Below are 21,350 nucleotides of genomic sequence, written 5' to 3'. Positions count from 1 at the left end.
AGGGTCTATGTTGTTTGTTCTACTGATTAACCCTAACAAACTGCATAGACTAAGATCTGCTGGCACAATTTGTGATGGCAGATCTGGATCTTTGCATTTTACATTTGAACCGTACTTTTAAGTGAGTGTAATGGAATACAAAGGTTCTGAAAATACCTTTTTTCAAGTCATAATTAAAGTTAATCACAAAACTTTTTTAAAAAGTCCATTGTGTTTTTCTGAAATTTTTAGATACTAGAATGTTCAACTTGAGGGTAAAATATATTACTTTGATAAAGTGTAGCTGTGGTGGCACACTAGTAAACATGGTGTCTCCGAATTGCAGCTGGAACGGCACAGGGATCAATCTACACACAGAATATCCTGAGTTTGCTACCTGTTGTGTATTCCTTGGATAAGGAAAATTTGCTCCGTGTCTGCAGGATACAAGAAACATATGATGCAGTGCTGTAAACAATAGAAACAGAAAGAAACCACTTGTCTGTTCTGTTTTTATCACTTAATCCTGTACAAAATGTTCAAGTACCAGAGCAGAGGTCTGAACATAAAAGTCCTAATCTTGTTTTAGTTGACTGATTAATTTAAGATTTGCAGCTAAATATGAATCATGGTTACCACACGTGTATTGAAGCGTTTGAGAACGTATTGTTACATATAAACTGTAGGTGGGTACATTTGAGAGAGAAAACAAAGTATGCACCTTTTCAGGGGAATCAGGATTCCTCATTAACAGTGCTTATTTAAATAACCCTGGATATTAGTAGTACAAAGGCCTGTGTAATTGACCATCCTAAGAGTTGTATGTATGATCTTGTTTTATATGTAATCACATTTATTCTGAGAAGTGCTTCCTTAAAATACTGCATCCTAAATATTTGTATGTATGTGTGTATGGATAGATGGATGGATGGATACATGCATGCATGTGTGTATAGGGGTTTAACAATACCTTAATGTCTATACAGTGCAGAGTAAGTCCAGGCATTGCAAATAAGGCACACAAAAGACATAAGGCCAAAAAACATAGTAATATTTTCACAACATGGAGGTGAGACATATATCACTCTTCAAAAAGTCCAAGACCTTCTCAACTAGAACATCGCCATGGAAGACATCCCCGGGCAAATGATTTTCTCCATTAGTATCCCTTATAACAGGCAGGACAAATCTGCAGATGTACCAGTGGATTTATATTCTTTAAAGTGCCAATGAACATTTAAAAACTAAAGAGGACATCTTAAAATAAATAAATGTTCAAACCTGACCTAAAATGTATAGCAGTTATAAATATATGAGCATAGTAGTAGCAGGGAGGCATGTTGCATTTATGATGATTACATTGAAAGTGAATTAAAAGATAGAACTAAAACATGAATCTCACTTGACAACATTTATTTAATTGGTATTTGTTCATTGTAGTGTTGCCACCAGTAGGCATTAGTGCCAATTTCATTGATCAAATTTTTGTTGAATTAGTACTTTTTAGCAGTGGAGGTAATTCATATCAAACTTATTCCTTTTTCATCATTTTGATAACATCACAGATGAGGAAAACCAATATATAATAATTAAAATATTCCCTAGCAGTAGATAAGAACTTGTTTCTTTTGTTTTCAATACAATGTACATAACTTAGCATTTATATTTAGATAATAAAAAAAATAAAACATTTGTGAATGGGAAATTCATTTATTTATATTACTTATAAAATCAAACTTAAATTAAGTTTTCCAAAATTTAAATTGAGAAGATCTGGAAAACTCACTGAAAAAAAATCTATTTTGAATAAATTGTGTGTATGTACAACATTTAAGCTGTTTCTTGTGACATATTGTCCATCACATGTATCACAGACATTTGAATACATATACCTTTAATTTCAATCATTTAAATTCCAAGTATGTGTAGTACAATGTTCCACAACTGTATGCTTTAAACCTCCACTAAAATTACTTTTATTTTTCACCTTAACAGGTGATTAAATTTTTGAACAATTGTTCTCGTTCTTTGACATCATCAGAACTCCAATGTATTATTGAACTTGACTGATGTTATCTGCCCTGAAAACCGTTAAATATCTCCAGATGTTTAAAACTGATTTTAAAATAATGTTCAATTTTTGAACCTTGAAGATGTACCAGTACTTCTTTCATAAGAGAGATACCTATGAATGAGGTGATCTTGCATCAGATTAGATGAGCTTGTTACCATTATGAAATATATTTCTGATTTGATTTGATCAATCTTGATAAATGGGCTTATAATGTTAAACTCTTGGATGAATTTGATAATGAGCAAGGCTCATGCACATTAATGAAATTACCCAGCATCCTGTTGGCTTGCTTGTTAGCACATCAGAGGCAATTTCTGAATGGCTTTCTTTTAGCAGCAGGTTGGGCGAATCTCACAAAGTTTTCAGGCAAAAAATCATCTCTATCAATAGTATTATAAATACTAAGACTTATTTTGGAAAACAAACCCATTATTTTGGCAACAATGACAATAAAGGTGTCTGTTTACCAAAATAACAGGTTTAATCATATAATCTAGTCTTGGAAACATTATTGCTGCACCGGTTACATAATAAAACCAACTTAGGTTAGCGCCCTCCCTGCTGCTCTTAACAAAATAACGTAGCAGTGGAATTAAAAATTCGGGTTAACAATAATGGCCAACATCGGAGAAGCACATTCCGCTAGACTAGCTCGAGAGCGATTAGAAGCAATAAAAAAATTTCTTCCTGTTCGTGATAGTGTCAGAGAAAAATTATAAGCACGGCAGCTAGCACAAGTTGAATTTGCAACAGGTGCAGAACGATTATTTAAACCCGTTACAACAGCCACTGAAAAAGCTGCGGTGGCCACTGAGCGAGCTTTACTGGGAGAACCCAAGACTTTTGAAGAGGTGGCAGATGTTGCGGAATGGGAGCGGAGGCTGCGAGAACAAGAAGAACAACGAAAACAAGGTATTCTTCCAACGATAAAACAAACTGCTGCGCGGACTGAAAAAATTGCTAGAAGAACCAAACAAATAAAAAAGATTTTACGAGATCCAACAACTCAACCTCCATCCGCCGTCGGAGAAATACTTGAAGGTATTGGGGAAATTCGTGCTGAACTCGCGTCCAAACCAATAGCGGAAAATACTGGACTGATTGCAAAATTTAGGGAGGGTTTTGCTGAAGATATTAGAAATACTACAAGAGAAGAATTGCCCAGAAAAATATTAATTGGTATGTTTAATAAATCTAGTATCTTAAAACCCGGTTTTGAAACCGTGAATGAATATAATTTTATTAAATGGATATATCGTATATATAAAAACAAAAAACAAGCCAGAGACGATGATTTAGAAAACAGAGGTCTCCTTGAAGAAGTAAGAGAAGCTTATAACGAACAGGTAAAACAACTAGAATCCTCCCAGCAGAAATCTTCTACATCTTTACAACAACAACGGCGGAGGATAGCAGATACTGACCTAGTCCCGTTAAGTGAATATGAGGTTGCATCTGAACAAGGTCCACGTGGTCAAAAATCCAAGCCAACTAGGTCGCCGATAATTGGTTTAACAACGTCTCCTGAAAGTTTACCGCAAGATGTTTTAGCCCCAAGAATTGCAGAACAACAACCAAAAACCGGATCTGGCCTAGCTGTTTGCCCTGATAATGTTATCAATGATGTATCGCGGCTAGAAGTTCTCATCGGAGGAAAACGGGCCGGAAATAACTCTCCGGAAATAATTAATGAAGCTGCTGATATCTGTCAGCGACTATTTCGCGGCGGCATCATAGATTCTCACATCTATCGAGAACTTATTAACGAACTCGCAGACGGTTATTACAGCGACTAATAATTTTAGTTAGAGAAACAATAATTAAATAAAATGATACTACACGATTCTTTTCGCAGACCAAGAATGGTTAGAGTAGTAAACTCACGATTACCAGTATACGAGGTTGTTTACGGAGATGGAGTCGGTGATGTTGTCAGAGATTTAGTCACAAGGATTGCTCCAAAGGCAGGACCGTTAGAAAAACAATTTGCAATGAAAGCTGTTGATGTTGTCAAGGATAAATCCATTGGCGCTGTTGGTAATCTTGCCGGGAAAGCATTTCAATCAATCAAAGATAGAATAGCACAACTGATACGAAGAAAACCACGTGTGGTTCAACCGCCAGTAAAACTACCATCCACCGAAGCTATGCCGGCAAATGTTAGTAGCGTAGTAAATAAGGCCGTAAATCAGAAATTAACTGAGCTCACAACAACGGGAATTACCTCCAAAGCGCTGCAAGATAGTTTAACCGCTAATTTGATAGCCGGTAGTGGTTTCCGACGATGACAACATTTTTTATTTAGACCGTTGTATTCATAATAAAATGTTTGCACACAAATCCAATGACGCGTTTGATATGTCCAAACCAGTACTTAAGGATGATTCTTTACGTGATTTTCAATATTATTCTTATGATGCTCGTACTCCTGATCAGCGTGGGTGAATTGAACTGCAAGTCCAGGATACAAGTAGATATTTCTTACCCGCTGAGGCTTTCATAGAAGTCGAAAGTAGATTAACAAAAAATGATAACACCCTTTATGACGCAGCTGATAAAGTTGGTTTTGTTAACAATGGCATCATGGCGTTATTTAAAAGCGCCATATACATGATAGATGGAAAAGAAATTGAAACAATTCATGATAATATCGACGTTGCCACAACAATTATCGGTTTAGCAAGATATTCGGATGATTATACTAGATCAGCTGGACCGTCAATGACGTTTGCAAAGGATGCCAGGGACGTTGTTGATCAAAGTCCTTACATTTTTAGACAACCACGCAACAATCTTGGAGTCGCCGATGCTGATGTTGAAGATTTATATTTTCCAAACCCGAATCATAATCTAGGATTTGCAGCGCGTAAAGCTATGCTAAATGTTGCTGGTCAGTTCTCATGTGTGATTCCGCTGTCTCATATATTTGGATTTTGCAGAGATGTCCATAAGGTTATATTCGGCTCCAAACACACAGTTGTACTTGTACGAAAAGGTGGTGATGATGATTCTATCTGGCGAAATGCTGGTGTTGCTGACGCTGGTAAAGTGACGTTAACTAAATTATCGCTGTGGATGCCAGTGATGTCTCCGTCAATTGCTGAAGAACAACGACTACTTTCTTTTATGGATACAGGTGGTAAAACACTACTGTCCTGGAAAACGACAACCACAGACACTCTTCAGGGCGATAATACTGGATCGTTCACGTGGCATATTTCATCGCAACATGGATTAGCAGCACCACGACATATCTTTATCGCATTTCAGAATAATAATAGATTAAACAGTCAGCAAGAAAATCTGATGGTATTTGACAATCTTAATGTCTCTGAAGTCTTGTTGAGAATAAATGGACATCAAGAACCATCCGAGGATATATTAATAGATTACGACGGTAATCGTGTTGCACGTGCGTATCATCGTTTGATGTCATTTATGGGACGCGACCTTAACGTGGATACTGGTCTGCAAATATCACAAAAAGATTTTACAACGTTGTATCCGATATATTACTTTTCGTTGGAACATCTTGATCTTGTTAAACAATCTGTTGTTGATTTACATTTCAAAGCTCGTATAGGCGGTCCTATACCAGCTGGTGGTTTTAGAGTGATCGCTGTCATACTTTCCGATAAGGCAGTGTTGCTTGAGGGTGTTGGCGGCCGAATGAGAGTTATTGATGCACCAGTGGAAAACTTGTAAACAATTAGATCAATATCGTATTAAATAAAATGTCATACAGTTATGTTAATGTGTCACTGACTCCTGGTCAGGTGAAGAAATTACAATTGAAAAACGCGAGCACATGTGGGACATCAATAACGTTAAAACACTATCAGCTAGCGGGCGGTCAAAACAAACTGTCATTGACCAAAACTCAGCTAAAACATTTCAACAGCGCGAAGCAGGGCACGACTGGAGTTCGACTTGATCTCTCTCCGGCCGCGGGCAAAGATATGGTTAAAAAGGGAGGTATATTTCCTCTTCTCGCAGCGATACCAGCACTGATAGCCGCTGCTGGAATGGCACTAAAGAAAGCCACCGGGAAAGGATACAAAAAAAAGAGATCCGGTCTAAGACTACCGGGAACTCTGGCGTCATGGTACCCAAAAAGGTTTTGAAAACACTTCTAGCATTGAAGCTTCCAGCTTCTAATTTTGATTTACTTAATGCTGCTAAACAATTATGTATAAAGAACTTCAGAGGTGTATTTATGCGAGATGAATTACCAGCACGACCAAACAGCACAGAAACAGGAATTATTAATCTCGACAACCGCGAAGGCCCTGGAACTCACTGGGTTGCTTACGCGATCGATCCACGCGGAATCATCTATTTCGATTCGTACGGGCTAGCACCGCCAGTTGAATTTCTCAGGTACGTCCAAAGATTTTCAATTCCAGTTTGGCAGTCAACGTTACCAACACAAACACTAACCGATCCTCCGATATGTGGTCAGCAGGTATTGAACGTTCTTGATGCGATCTCGAAATCAGCGATTCCTCCTCACAAAGTCGTGCGCGAATACACGTTGAAAAATCATCAATGATTTCCAAATTTAAACAACCCCATAACAGATAATGGTTGATATTTACGGAAGATCAAGTAGATCCAAGGAGCCCCGCGAAGACGTCGATTTATATAAGTATGCGACCAAAGATGAAATTGATGATCTTTTAAATCTGACCGGGATAGACCCAGATGAGGTTGTTATTTTTCAGGACAGGCACGGCAAGCTAAGAACCAGTAACATTAAGTGGAATGACATAATTCGCAGGGTTATTGGAGCTGTCACGGACAACATCGTTGTATTCACTGACAGCGGCAGAATCAGAGATTCGTCGATATCAATTGCGATGCTGCGAGATGATGCACGAAAAGTCGCAGGGGGGCGTGTAGCGAAGACCGGTGATACAATGACAGGTGAACTCAGCATGAACGGCAACAAAATAACCGTTCTAAAAAATCCGGAAGGTCCCGAAGATGCCACAAACAAACAATACGTAGACACCGTTGACGGTAAACTAGCCACGTTGCGGGCAGAGTATGATGTTCACGTGGGCGCGTTTACAAGATTTCGAAGAAACTATCAAAAAACCGATGAGACCTTGGATAAGTTCTTTGGGGTTCCTCCAGTCGTCGACGTGAAACTCGTTGATATCAAGACCGACATTGACACGATCAAACAAACACAGCACGATATCGTATCGGGTATTCCTGAGATCATTAACAAAACCAGTCTGATTAAAGTCCCCACTGGAGTTACCCCCGGGCATATCACCAACATCGTATATACAGTATCATCTGGATTCGCAACATGGTCCCGACAAAATAATACTATTAAATACACAGCAACAGCCACTGGTGTGTACAGGTTGTCTGTGTTTTCCGCCGCTAAATTTGAAATCTTCACAACATATCCCTGGAGACATTCCACCGACAGGTTTTCCGGGGTTGTAACTATAATACTAAACAGCGGAACCGAAGAAATATTTATACTTGAAGCCGCAGACAAGAAATTAACCGCAACATCTTACTGGTGGCGTTTGGAATTCGTCGCAGAAACGCCTCAATTGGTTACCGCGTAATTGAATAATGAAATCATCATCAACGACAACACTGTCATTAAGCGCTCAACAATATCGATATGATCAGGTACGCGAATGGCAATCAACGTTGAAAAACACCATTGACAGATGCGCAACAAAAATAAAAAAATACAAACGCCGCATGACCGCGCTGGACATAACAGTGTATTCGATATCCGCGGTGGTTGCATCCACGGGTGTGCTATTGTCTGCGTTAACTCCGGTAACGACCGCAATCGCTATCACAATCACAATTTCTGCCTCAACGACGATTGCGGGAGTCGCCAACATCATCGCAAAAAAAATATCCTCGTGCGCGACAACAAAATTACACGAGTATCATCAACTAGCCAACGCGGCCAACAGCGCCTACTCGAAATTGTCCTCGTTGATATCATCCAGCGTAGACGACAACAACATATCAGATTCTGAATTCACGCTGATGTCCGGTATATATAACGACTATGAGCGCGCGGTAAATACTGAAACCGCAAACGGTTTTCATTTGAAAACCAACAATAACAATAACGATGGAGATAATTCAGCGCCAAGCGTTGCTCGACATAGCCGCGAATACAACTCCGGTAAGGACCACAATGATATCAATATCTTCGACGCAACCAGAGTTCAGCATTAATTTTCCAACTGCAATTCCAGTTACCGAAATCGCGTTGGCACAATTACGAGTATATCACAATTGGCCCAACATCAGGTCGACATCATTTCACGGACAATCGCCGAATAACTCATTTGTTTTTTCATATCAGAATAACGCTGATGGAACCCCAGATTGGAATACTATTACACTTCCCACTGGGAGTTATCAGATAGAGGAAATCAACAAAGAAATACAGCGTCAAATAAAACGTATCACCGGAAAGGAAGCAAAAATATCAATCACTGCACACGAGCCAACGTTGTCAACGGTCATCGAAATCTCAGCGCCGGGTTACGCCGTTGATATCTATAACAGTTCAATCAGAACAGTATTAGGATGGCCTCGAAATCCACCACCGGCGCCACCGATACCACCCCCTGCACCCGAAAAATCCGATTATATCACTGACGCGAAGTCATATCACGGAATTACACCCGGTTATAGGCCGCGTCTGGATGATATAAAAGGTGCAACGGTGGATAGGTGGATCCCGCCTCTTAGTGACGGCGGCGATATTGTGTTGACTTTTACTCGTGCAACATATTCAGCGGGGGTGGGAGGATTAGGATTTCGTGTTTATCTGAGCGAAATTACTGAATTTTTTAAAACTGTTAATGTGGCCCACCGCACGCAACTAGCGCATCTACGGCAACACTTCCAAGAACATCTTTCTGATGTAACAGGTTCACGTGGAGAAATTATTAAGCAAATCGAAATATTAAATCAGATTGCCGCAGATATGGAATATATTAACCAACGAATGATTCAGATAGTAACTAACAGTAGCTCCACCATTAAACAACAGTTTTTGGATAAGTACTCCCTGACCGAAGCTGAACTGCCGAATTTTAAATTACCAGGATATGTTTCCCCGGTCATCTTGCGAAAATTCGTCACTGATACCGTCGATGAATACTTCGATGACATACTTGCACAACACAAACGAATACTACCAGAACCCGTTATCTTGGCACACAATAATTCCACAGCGAGCGATGGCCGGCACATCTCTCCGGGAATAGTAAATATAACCGATGTCGTCGCGGTCAATCTTGTATGTGACGTAATCGATGGCAGTTACAGCGTAACCACGACAACATCGGATCAGGCCCAGCAAGGGTTTATATTGTATTCGTTTACTCCTACACAACCGCCTGGATTTTTGATTGTGCAAGAGCCAATTAATCCAGTATTTCTGCGGTGTCGTAATCCGACGCTGACAAGAATAAATTTTAAAGTCACTGACCAACAACAGCGACTGTTGGACCTGCGTGGGGAAACAATTAGTGTGAACTTGCTAGTGAAATCGTCCAATTAGCGATATCCATAACATAATAACATGTCTTCGTGCAGTGATTTCACCGACAGTGATTTTATTGTTAGTGAAACTGAATCTGAATTCGAATCTGAATTCGAATCTGAATCCGAATCTGAATCACTTCGTGATTTCCGCGATTTCAGTGATTCGAGCGATTCCAGTGATTTCAGCGATTCCGATGATAGCCCGGTCGGAAACGCTAACATTTCAATCAACAACAGCAACGTCATGATAAATTATGTTAAATAAACACAATAAATATAATGACTGAAAGATTTTACCAGCATGTTCGCGTGCACATACTTGACCGAAAAGAACTTGCCGATGCGATCAGAGCCGCATTTACGCGAAATGAAAATGATCGATACCAGCTGAAAGATACCCGGATACGGGTGGGAAATGCTGGCACCGATAAAATATTGCTGAGCAGTGACGATATCAGCGACTGCGTGACAGCGATTACATTTATGTGTTCTTCAGCGATGACGAAATTTTGAACTATGCACATTCTTGTTTGACCAGGGAGCAGTTAGTTGACGTTCTCGCGGGCGGAAATATTCCTTGATATCACATTTAAACATATATATTCGGGCTAATATAACGTGATGAGATTTTCACGTTTCATAGACGATCGCTGTCCGACCCGATATCGCAGCAACAAAACGATATTTGATATTGGAACCAAATACTTGTCGGTGTTTGAAAATATTAAATATTCCACTCTTCATCACCCCATTTGGGATATTTTTCCACACCTTCGTGTATCTCCGCTGTCGTTGCCGCTGAAGTTTTCCCGCGATGGTCTTCTGGAAGAGTATAAAGATCGTAAAAAATTTTTCTTCTTCAAAATCATGTACGGGTACAATAGCCGCCATAGATCCCATGAAGACTACCATGAATACAACACCCGCGGACAACCGATACACGGCATTGAAGCGCTTAAATTTATTGAACGAATTATGATAATCGTGTTATCAAGTTAATCCCTGGTGTTTCCGGGCAATCTTTTTTTTTACCGTGGGTTTCGACGGACGGTAAAAAAAATTTTACTGTGAAAATTATCGAAATAATAATTATTATTACTCGTCGATGAGTAATTTATCGAGTTTATCAGAAAGAACCTTTGAGAGTTTTTCTTGCTCAAAGATCTGTCCGATGTCGTCAAGGATCCTTTTTATAGTCCGAGCCACCGGCACAAAGGTCTTAATTTGATCTTTATACTGAGGAATGATTTTATATCTGAGCTCGTTATTAAGCATCTTTATGGTTCTGTATTCACGCTTGTGAGTTTTGTAGCCTTGCACACGAGATTCTGAGATAGAATCGTACTGATCCTGCAGCCACGTGGAGTTAAAAATTTCACTCGAGGTCGCGAATTTCTTTACAGCATTGATTTCATCAGTAAGCGTTGCAACTGTTGTCTCGTCCATTATATCTATAGCGGGTTTGTCTCTTTAATATGCTGTCAAACTTAAGCAGGCGCATAGAAAGACAAGAGCGCATCATACTTTTTTGAGTAGACAAATTTTGTCACGAGATTAATATTTCGATAAATAGATCCTGAGTTTATCTCAAAATATTTAGCAGCAGAACTCATTGAGGGGAATTCGATTTCATCTGAGTCCATGACGGCAACGACCGGTCTCTGAGGAAGCCTTTGAGCAGCCATTGTTTTGTTACGAGAGTTTTCGCTTTGAGTAACAACCCTTAGATTTTCGATACGGTTATCTAGTTTATCTCTGTTGATATGGTCAACAACTAATCCAGTGGGAATCGGACCGTGATGACACTCGAAAACAAACCTGTGAATAAGATAGTTTTTCTTTTCGCTGGATTTACAGACCATAAATATTTTATAACCACTATTACCAACATTCCCAAGTGGAATTTTTAATCTGCAATTTCTAACTGTTCCGTCTGCAGAAGCTTCGTAGTGGTCGTAGATGGGATGTCTTCTGAATTCCATTTGTCTATACTAGATGGCATTTGTTTGTCTAAATAATAGATCGGATGGTTGTTGATGTATTCCTGTTCCGTGAATTCGCGATTGTACTTGCGCCGATAATATCTGGCGAGCTCACGAAATCTTTTACCGCCGCACCTTGAGCACAATTTTGTTTTCCCGCGAACTGCAACGTCACAGACTACACAGTTAACGCCGCCGTTAGAACCTCTTTTGAAATTTTGGTTATGAGAAGCACAGTATTCTCCGTCACATTTTCGTTGACAACGATTTTTGGTCCCGGCAATTTTCCAATTGCAATAGTTTTTAGGCATATATATATATAAGTTTTTTTTTTAATTAGACAATATTTGTCGTATTGTTATAGCATGGAAGAATTTGACAGATTGTCATCGATAAGACCAACCAGCGGCCGGTTTGATCTTGACAGGTTAACCGGCGACACGAAACGAAAAAAATTGACAACATTAAATAGTATCATCGGACAGGCGAAACAAGAATTTCGTGCCGATGGTGCGAGTCACGTATTTTCGACCTATAAAGTTATCAGCGAGAGCTCCGATGATATCTTTGAAGAATTATTCGGCGACGATATCATTGACGGCACAATGACTGATGCACGCGCCAGTAGCATCATTGAATATCTCGATGATACCAATCACAGCGTGTTAATAAAATTTATAACCGGAGTCATCGATGAGAACGGCGACGAGAAGTGGATTACCCGCGATAAACGCGATCCTGTTCTTGCTAACGGTAAAACAGTTTTGTTAAATCGTCATAGCAGACCAGGAATGCTAGTTGGAATTGATAGTCTATATTATGTCAGAGCATATCCTGTAACTGTGGTTGTTTACGGAATATATCCGCTGAAGAAACCAGAAATCGATAAACTCGCTCCGATGCGAATGGCTGGATCATTAAACTGCGTGGCCGAGCGAGTAATGGAACATTTCAGTAACACCGTGAGAGGCAACGGTTTAACACCGTCAAGAAAATCCAAGATAACAGCGTGGGCCAGCAGAGTCAACGACAACGGAGCAACAATAGCAGATGTTGCCGCGCTAGAACGCTCACTAGGATTTCCTATAGCTGTGAAATCACTGACCGGAGAGGAATTATACAAACCAAAATACAATCGTCGCGGATCACCGATAACAATTATTGATCATAACAGTCACGCCTGGACTGAATCAGTCAGAATATTTCCGCGAGATCGTGTTGTAAGGTTTTACGACGGAAACATATTCGACTGTATTTATGAGGCAAGCAAAACAGATCCTGTGTCGGTGTGGCTATTTAAAAGCGATGAAGAATCCGAGTATGACCAGTTTGTAAGACCAAACGGAGAGGTATACAGAACTGAGTCGTTGCAGTGTGATATGAGAAAACTCGCGAAAAACTACTCAGTTCCTGATGACTCGCTAGATCAGCTGCTCACGCGCTGTTTCACCGTTCCTAGTGTTGCCGCGCACATCGCCAGAGAGAGAAACTCATGGAAACCAACCAGCGACAGATTCCTCGAGGATATCAAACTGAGTTGTGTCGAATACGGCCATGGCGGGCTGTGGAATATTCCTTATGATTACCGCGAAATGATATCCGTAGATATGACCGCGTGCTACCCAGGAAGCTTTCTCGGGTACGGAGAGTGTAGTAAATATTTTGCTCGATTTGGTGACCCGACTAGTTTGATGACTAGAGTGTCAATTAATGGTCCGCTGCCCGATTTTGACCTCACCGGGTTCGCCCGGGTAACATCATTTGGATTCGCTACAGGATTACATCCGATCAACTACGCGTGGTTTGGCAGACACCTCGCAGAGAAAGGTTGGGCGCCTATTGTGTTGTTAAGATATATGCTTGACAGTGGCATACTAACATCGCTAACTGTCGGCGAAGCAATCATATGCTATCACCGGCAAACTACAGTTTGGTTACCAACGACAATTATCGATGAGAAGCTCATGGCGGGATGGACACCTAAGATGATTAAGGATTACATTAGCTGCAGAGAGAGCGCCGCGAAAGATCTCGGACGAAGGTTAATAGGAAAGTTTACTCAGGGTGCAGCATTTGATCATAAAATACATCACAGCAGATTAATACTTGATGAGGCCGAACTAGACTTTGTGATAGCTGACGCCGCCGCGAGAGATATATTTTGTCACCGCGAGGATGCGATGTTGTCAAACGGAAAAAAACTGGGCACGATTGTTAGTTACCTCGACGGAGAGTCACGACAGTTCACACACCTGAGATCTTCGATGCTGTCTTATGTTTCTATAAATTTGCTGTCGATGGTAAACAGATTTCCCAGCACCGCAGTGAGAGTTGCCACGGACTCATTTTATATATCATAAAAATACCTGACCTCGGTGAAAAGCGTCGTCGGCGAGTCGACATCTTGGGGGTGCTGGAGAGTGAAGAATGAACGATTACACGAATACTGTGAATCAGCTGATGTCGAAATTAAAGACACTTATCGTGATATGACTGAAATACCTTCGACGGCGTCAACGTTACCGTCTGTGCACGATCCTGTTGCAAGACACAGAACTGTTTATCTGAATGGGCCAGGCGGTTGTGGTAAGACAACGCGAGTGATTGAGTTATTCCGACACTCTGACATGATAGTGCTAACACCCACACACAGACTCGCGCGGGAAATGAAACAGCTTGGAGTTAATTCTTGTACTTATCACAGCTTTTTCAAATATAGTGGCGGCACGTGGACTCCTGAGCGTATGGGCACAAAATATATTCCTGGAATAATTATGTGGGATGAAGCAGATACCGTGCCACTAGATACAATAAAAAGATTCCTTGAGTGGTTGATGACGACGAATACTGCGGTTATTATGTGCGGTGACCATGGTCAGCCACCGCCGTTTACAGGCGAGTCTCCGCATGAGTGGCTAAAGAATTTTGTTGACTACTACGAAGAAATCGACGACGACATCAGAGCACTTGATGATCGACTAAAGAAGTTTAAAAAGCTGATCCGGCTACAGAATAATAAAACTCAGTGCGTGGTTATGCGCAAGGTGATTCCGAGGACATCAATGAAAGACTTCCTGGAAACGTGGACCCCAAGTGATCTCATAGTGGCAAGCAGGAAAACGGTTAGAGACGCACTTCAACAGCGATTACTTCAGCTGCACAAAGAAAAATTCCCAACGCTGCCGGTACCGTTATGTTATAGACCAACAGATACACGACTACAAAATATCGATGTTGATATCCCCGGGAAATCAGAAAAGCATCAGCTAGTGTTAAATGATATTGTGTTAGTTGATATCGATGTTGTCGACGCTGCACTTGCCGCGAATAAATCCCCGTGGATGTTCGGATACGCTATGACAATTCACTCCGCACAGGGATTAACTATCGAGGACACAAAAGTCTGGATCGTTGATGATCGCATTGAGTGGTCAAATTTAGTTTACCTGGCCGTGTCAAGAGTGCGAAGAATATCACAGCTAGGGAGAATTGTGTTAGATACGTCAACGGCATCGGCCGCCGATAAGTCAGTGCTGATCGACACGATAAGAAAAAAATTAACTGATTGCAAACACAGCGACAAAAAAAAATAATCGGGAGTTTAGTTTGGACGTTGAATTCATCGTCGAGTTGCGACGACAACAACGTAATCACTGCGTAAATTGCAATTGTGTAATGTTATGGAGATATCCGAAAAATGACCCAAGACAGTTTACGTTAGACAGAAAAAATAGCAAACTTGGCCACACACGTGAAAATATCATGTTGACCTGTCTTGAGTGTAATAGACGCAGAGGCGCCGCTGCAGCTAGTGAATCACTTTAGTGATCGAAATCACTTCAGTGATTTGGGCGGTAATTGTGTATCATCGGGAATCACCTGAAGTTGCTCACGGGTGAATCCGCGTTGAGGAGCAGTTGAATCTAATCTATAGATTGCTGGTCTGCCAGTGGATCTTGTCACGGTGGATATCTTATGTGTGGTAACACTCCAAATGGGATCAGTCGCTCTTCGTTTACCACCTTCAAGTTCGCCTGGTTCGTATAAATATCTTACAGTAACATTACCCAACACTGGCTGTGCTGAAGAATCACGTTGTACGGGTATATTTTTTTCGTGATCGCGATGGAAGGTTTCATGTTGGTTGTTCGAGTTATTTCATTATTTAGCGCAGTTATCACACTTGGTAATCTTGCAACCCATTCGCGCGATCTCGCATCTTGAATGAATTCTTTCGCGTATTGATATCCAAATAATCTTTCGGCGAGTGTTCGATTAAATCTCTCAACAATTGCCTGATCACGATGAATTTCAGTGTGTCCTCGTCGTATGGTAACGTTATGTTGCTTCATCAGCGATGATACTGCACCTTGAAATTCTTTGCCAGGATCAACTTGTAGCAGATGTGGCCATCGTAGAGGTCCTCGCTGATAAATTCGTTTAAACGCAGAAGCAACTTCAGATGCTGTCTTTGTTGTCAACGGCGTTGCTTCCTTGTATCTGCTTGCAACATCAACTACTGTTAACGCGTATTTGTACGTTTTCCGACGAACAACATCGTGAGGCAGGAATAGTATGTCGGCCTGATGAACTTCGTTGGGCACACTAACATCAAAATGTGCAAAGTTGATTTGGCTCGGCGGTGGTAGATAAATTTGCCATATTGCCTGTTTCGATAGCCAATTTTTGGCAGTAACCGCCGTAACCCCTGCTGCTTTAGCGAGTTTACTGATTGCCGCGTTACCTCTCCAGTATCCGATCGGGGAATAATAAATCGCCTCCATTGGAGATGCTTGCATTGTTATTAATTACTAGCGCCTAATACTAGTTTAGATTTCATTGCGGATCTTATTAACCAGTTAGCGAGTGATTCTCTGAGATATTTATTTTTGATGGCGTTTAGTGAATGAATTAATTTCACATCTGCGATATGTCGTTGCTGCAAATCAGGATTTTTATAAGCTACATCATGAACATGACAAGCTGCATCGATAGCGTTTATCGGATACTCGCCAGGGTTGGGCTGGTTGTCGTTGTCAAGTCTTATGTCAAGTCTGGTTCCGGGGCCGCAGTAGTTGTATCCGGGAAGATGTTTTTCTCCGGGATATTTTGCCCAGGGAGCTCCAGGGAGTTTTCCAAGTTGGGCTGCGATGTCGCCTCCGCTAAACTTTTGTTTTGAAATCTAAATTTTTTTGTGCCACATCGAGCACATATTCCTGTGAGCGCCTGGCGATTGTTTTTTGTCGTAATTGTTGTTAAGTCGTTTGTTGGGGTTCGTGCCTTACACTTCACACAATATAAATCCATAATACTATTCAGTTGTATACAAATGGAAGTCACTGATTTTTCCGCGACGAAGAAAAAAGAACCAGTAAAACATAATAGTGTGCTACCAAATTCTATCCGCATGATCATCATAGGACCGTCCGGATCAGGTAAAACACAGCTGTTGTTGAATCTGATAATGAAGTGGATGAAATGGGATAAATTATATTTGATAGCCCCGTCTGTGGACGATCAGCGATGCTATGATGTGATAAAAGATTTCAACGAGAGCGCAAAAGCGGCCATTGGAAGCGATGACGACATAGTTGAGTTCATAACTGATATCAGTGACGCGCCTGGCATTGATAGCATTGATGGGTCAATTAACAATCTAGTTGTGTACGATGATGTTATGCTGGATAAGCAGGCAAACCCTGCGAGAATATTTTCTCGTGGTCGTCATAAAAACACTGATGTCATTTATGTGACTCAACGTTACACACAAATTCCAAAAGTCATCAGAGATAACTGTAACGTTCTCGCGGTGTTCAACGGAGTTGATGTGCACACGCTACGAAATATCCATCAGACTTGGTGCAGCGGAGATATGGACCTAAATAAATTCAAAAATTTCTTTAGTCATGCTCAACGAAAACCACACGGGTTTGTGACGATAAATTTACACGATCCCAGAACACGATATCGAGTCGGACTTGATACGTTATTTTGTTAAGAGCAGCAGGGAGGGCGCCAACCCAAGTTGGTTTTATTATGTAACCGGTGCAGCAATAACGTTTCCAAGACTAGATTATATGATTAAACCTGTTATTTTGGTAAATAGACACCTTTATTGTCATTGTTGCCAAAATAAAGGGTTTGTTTTCCAAAATAAGTCTTAGTATTTATAATACTATTGATAGAGATGATTTTTTGCCTGAAAACTTTGTGAGATTCGCCCTCCCTGCTGCTCTTTTCTTTCAAACTTCAAATATAGGCTTATCTGATAAATATTTTACACAAGTTCGATAATGAGTGATTTTTCTGTACATACTGACGAGGTCATCTTGCATCTCATTGGCTGAACTTGTTACTACAGCCACTACTACTTGTTACTACTCTAGAGGTTGTTATTGTTGTTATAATGTTTGACCCCATTTTTCAGCACAAAATAGGCTATACATGGCTACCAGTATAAATGGTGGAGGAAGAACCCGGGAAAACCCCGGAAAGAACCACCGACCCACAGTAAGCTACCGACAAGCGACTGCAGTGATCCGTAATGGTAAGCACTTTAGACCACTCGGCCACTTTGGGCCCCACTACTCTAAAGGTCATTTTGCATCTGATTGGCTGACCTTGTTAATACTCTTACGGTCATCTTGCATCTGATTGGCTGAACTTGTTACCACTCTAGAGGTCATCTTGTTTATGATTGGCTGAACTTGTTATTACTCTTGCTATCTTGCATCTGATCGGCTGAACTTGTTACCGCTCTAGAAGTCAACTTGCATCTGATTGGCTGAACTTGCTACTCCTCTTGAGGTCATCTTGCATCTGATTGGCTGAACTTGTTACTCCTCTTGAGGTCATCTTGCATCTGATTGGCTGAACTTGTTACTACGCTTGAGGTCATCTTGCATCTGATTGGCTGAACTTGTTTCCACTCTAGAGACTATTTTGATCTAATTTTAAGTAAGCTTTGGAAAAGAGACTTAGATCAGGACATCAGATGAATTTTATTATCATGTAATGAAATTCAGCAGTTAAATAAGCTTTGAAACTATAGTTTTTTAAAATTATTGCTAAACACCTATTATACGTCTCTATTCAGCACTGGGAATCAACAGTTTTGGGTTACAAAGCATTGTTGAAAATATATATATTTTTGAATAATGGTTGTTTAAGCATTATGCAAGAATAAAATATATAAAAATGGGCTTCCTTCCAATATATTTTTCAAACATTTATGGGAAAATAACTTAGAACACTAATAAATATGACTTGATTAGGAGAACTGGAGAGTTTAAGAGAATGTTCTATACAGCAAATAATAGCAAGCTTGATTTACTGCACAGTATACCCCCAGAAGTTTGAAATCTTGATTTTTAATATTACTAAACTTTCTCTGCAATTGTCAACACCGTTATATTTACACTTTTAGTTGTTGTTGTTGTTGTGGGGTTTAACGCCATATTTCAGCACACCCTAGGCTATGCATGGCGGCCAGTATTAATGGTGGAGGAAGAACCCGGAAAAAACCCGGGAAGAACCACCTACCCACGAGAAGCTACTGGCACGCTTTCTCACATACCCACGTTAGCTGAATCGTAGACTCGAACCTACGCAGACAGAAGTGAAATGGCAGTGATCCGTAACGGAGAGCGCTTTAGACCACTCGGCAACTCGGGGCCCCTACACTTTTAGTAGTAGCATTGTAGTGGTTTGAGATTAGCTGACCAATCATAGGTCCCTGTCCCAAAATCTCTTCTAGATTCTCCGTGACTTTTTCCCACTGGAGAATTTTTGTATATATGCATGCATCTGGAATTTTAACCTGCGTGAAACCCCAAGCAAAGTTTTCAAAAAGGTGCCCCAGTATTATTTTACTTTAGATCAAAGGCCCTGTGACTTAGTTTTATTCCTGTTATTATTGATTTGTAGTATACTGCTTCTTCCATAAGACGGCTTAAGTCGAGAAATTGAGCATTCTAAAAGAGTCGAAACTTTCTTTACTTTAGCTGTCTTGTACAAATGATTGACCACAACCAATAGGAAAATGAATCAAATTTCTGTTTATGGATTATCGTTCAGTTATTGTTTTGGGTTTAATGCCAGTTCTCAGTGCAAGTGTCATGATGGCCAGTGTAACTGGTGGAGAAGAACCCGGGTAAATTCCGAAATCAACCACCAACCTACGGGAGGCTACTGGCAAGCTTTCTCACATACCCATATCAGATGAGCCTGAGACTTAAACCCACTTGGATATAGGTGCAATGACAGTGATCAGTAAAGGAAAGCGTTTTAGACTTTAGTCCAGTCGGTCATCTGGTGCCTCAGTGTTTGTGGAAGTGTTAATTTAATAATTTGAGGCAGAATTACCATGCCTAGATGCCATTTATGACAAAAATGTGGACTATGCATGTGATCTTTATCAATGATAAATTTGTGCACTGTTGACAATAATAGGCAATGGAATGGCCATTCTGAAATGGATTCGTTTTCACATCTGTAAATGGGAGGGTTTATCACGTTTTTGCTTGCACAGTTAAATTTGTATATCGGTTCTTTTCTTTTACATGAATTCTACAACAGAACCTGGAATGCGTAGGGTCGGATATATGCTACTATCTAGATATCTTTTGTGTTTGGACTCGAACGGGTTTGCACCACCACGCGATGCTCTTGATTATGTTATATGGTGGCTTAGCAACTCAAAATTTCCCGGATACTTGAGCTCGGTGACCGCTGTTATTATTCAACGCTACGGTTGCAAATTTGGATGGACGTCCCAATATGTGAACATCTTGCTGGTGAGCTAGTGCGTGTACTCGCGGAAAGCCTGACCCCGCAAGCGTTTATTGATCTTGCATTACCACTTAGAAGCTACACTTAAACCATGTATGAATGCTTTAACAATTACAAACGCGCAACCGCAGCAATCCGACGCGTCGCTTGTGTGGATCTGACCAGGTCTGCCACCAAAGCGAATTTAATCGAGTTTACCAGCCGGGCTATTCATGTCGTCGACCAAGGTGAGCTTATTATTTTGTAAGATTAAAAACGTTAACTTAAAACATCCAACGTCGACGATCACATTGTAAGGAAAAGAATTGTAAGAGACCCTCTATGCAAGTGATGCGAGAAAACAATCGAGGCAGAACAGCAAGTGTTAGATGAAATGACCAAGAAAATTGCTTTACTCGCGAAATAATCTCGCTTGTTTTTTTCTTCTTTTTTTGCGGTATCACTTTCGCAACCACCGGTGGCGTTGGTGTTCCTGAAATTTTGACGACAGCAACCATCGTAAGTTCACCAGTCAGATCTGCTGTCAGGATTAGTTCGATAGGAACACTGGCAAAATAACTTCGCTACGTTTACTTAACCGAAAACATGTCTTTTAGGAAATTCTCGCCTCGGCAGAAAATAGTCTCAGCACAATTGCCAAGCTGTACTCGGTGGCTAGAAGATAGAACGATTAACATGGCTGAGTTCAAAATGATTCTGCGTAAAATCGAATACCTGGCGACTTTCTGCTCAAATATGGATCCGGGGCTCTAGCTGCCCAAAAGAGTTAACTGACTTTCAGGCAGTTAGAGTAAACACGTATAATTGTCTGCGCGTCGATCTGCTGGTGTATGCAACTATCTATGTACAAACTCACGACGGCAGCATTGATCTACCGTAAAATAATACCGGGGCACCTTGTGAAAACTTCGCATGAGGGCCACGCGCGTTACAATCGCTGATGTACGCGTATGCAACAAAATCCCCAGTCATAG

At 40.7% G+C, this 21,350-nt stretch overlaps 1 protein-coding gene across 3 annotated transcripts in view; it reads left to right on the top strand.

Annotated features, from left to right (window-relative positions):
- LOC149804363 (alpha-(1,6)-fucosyltransferase-like) overlaps positions 1 to 21,350 on the top strand; it is a 156,829-nt gene that overhangs the window by 39,864 nt on the left and 95,615 nt on the right. The window lies entirely within an intron of this gene.

Source organism: Sinohyriopsis cumingii, chromosome 2 (assembly GCF_028554795.1).
Source record: "Sinohyriopsis cumingii isolate HCF-2022 chromosome 2, ASM2855479v2, whole genome shotgun sequence".
Lineage (NCBI taxonomy): Eukaryota > Metazoa > Mollusca > Bivalvia > Unionida > Unionidae > Sinohyriopsis > Sinohyriopsis cumingii.
The sequence above is the reverse complement of the archived record's forward strand: the minus strand, read 5'-3'. Positions and strand labels throughout refer to the sequence as shown.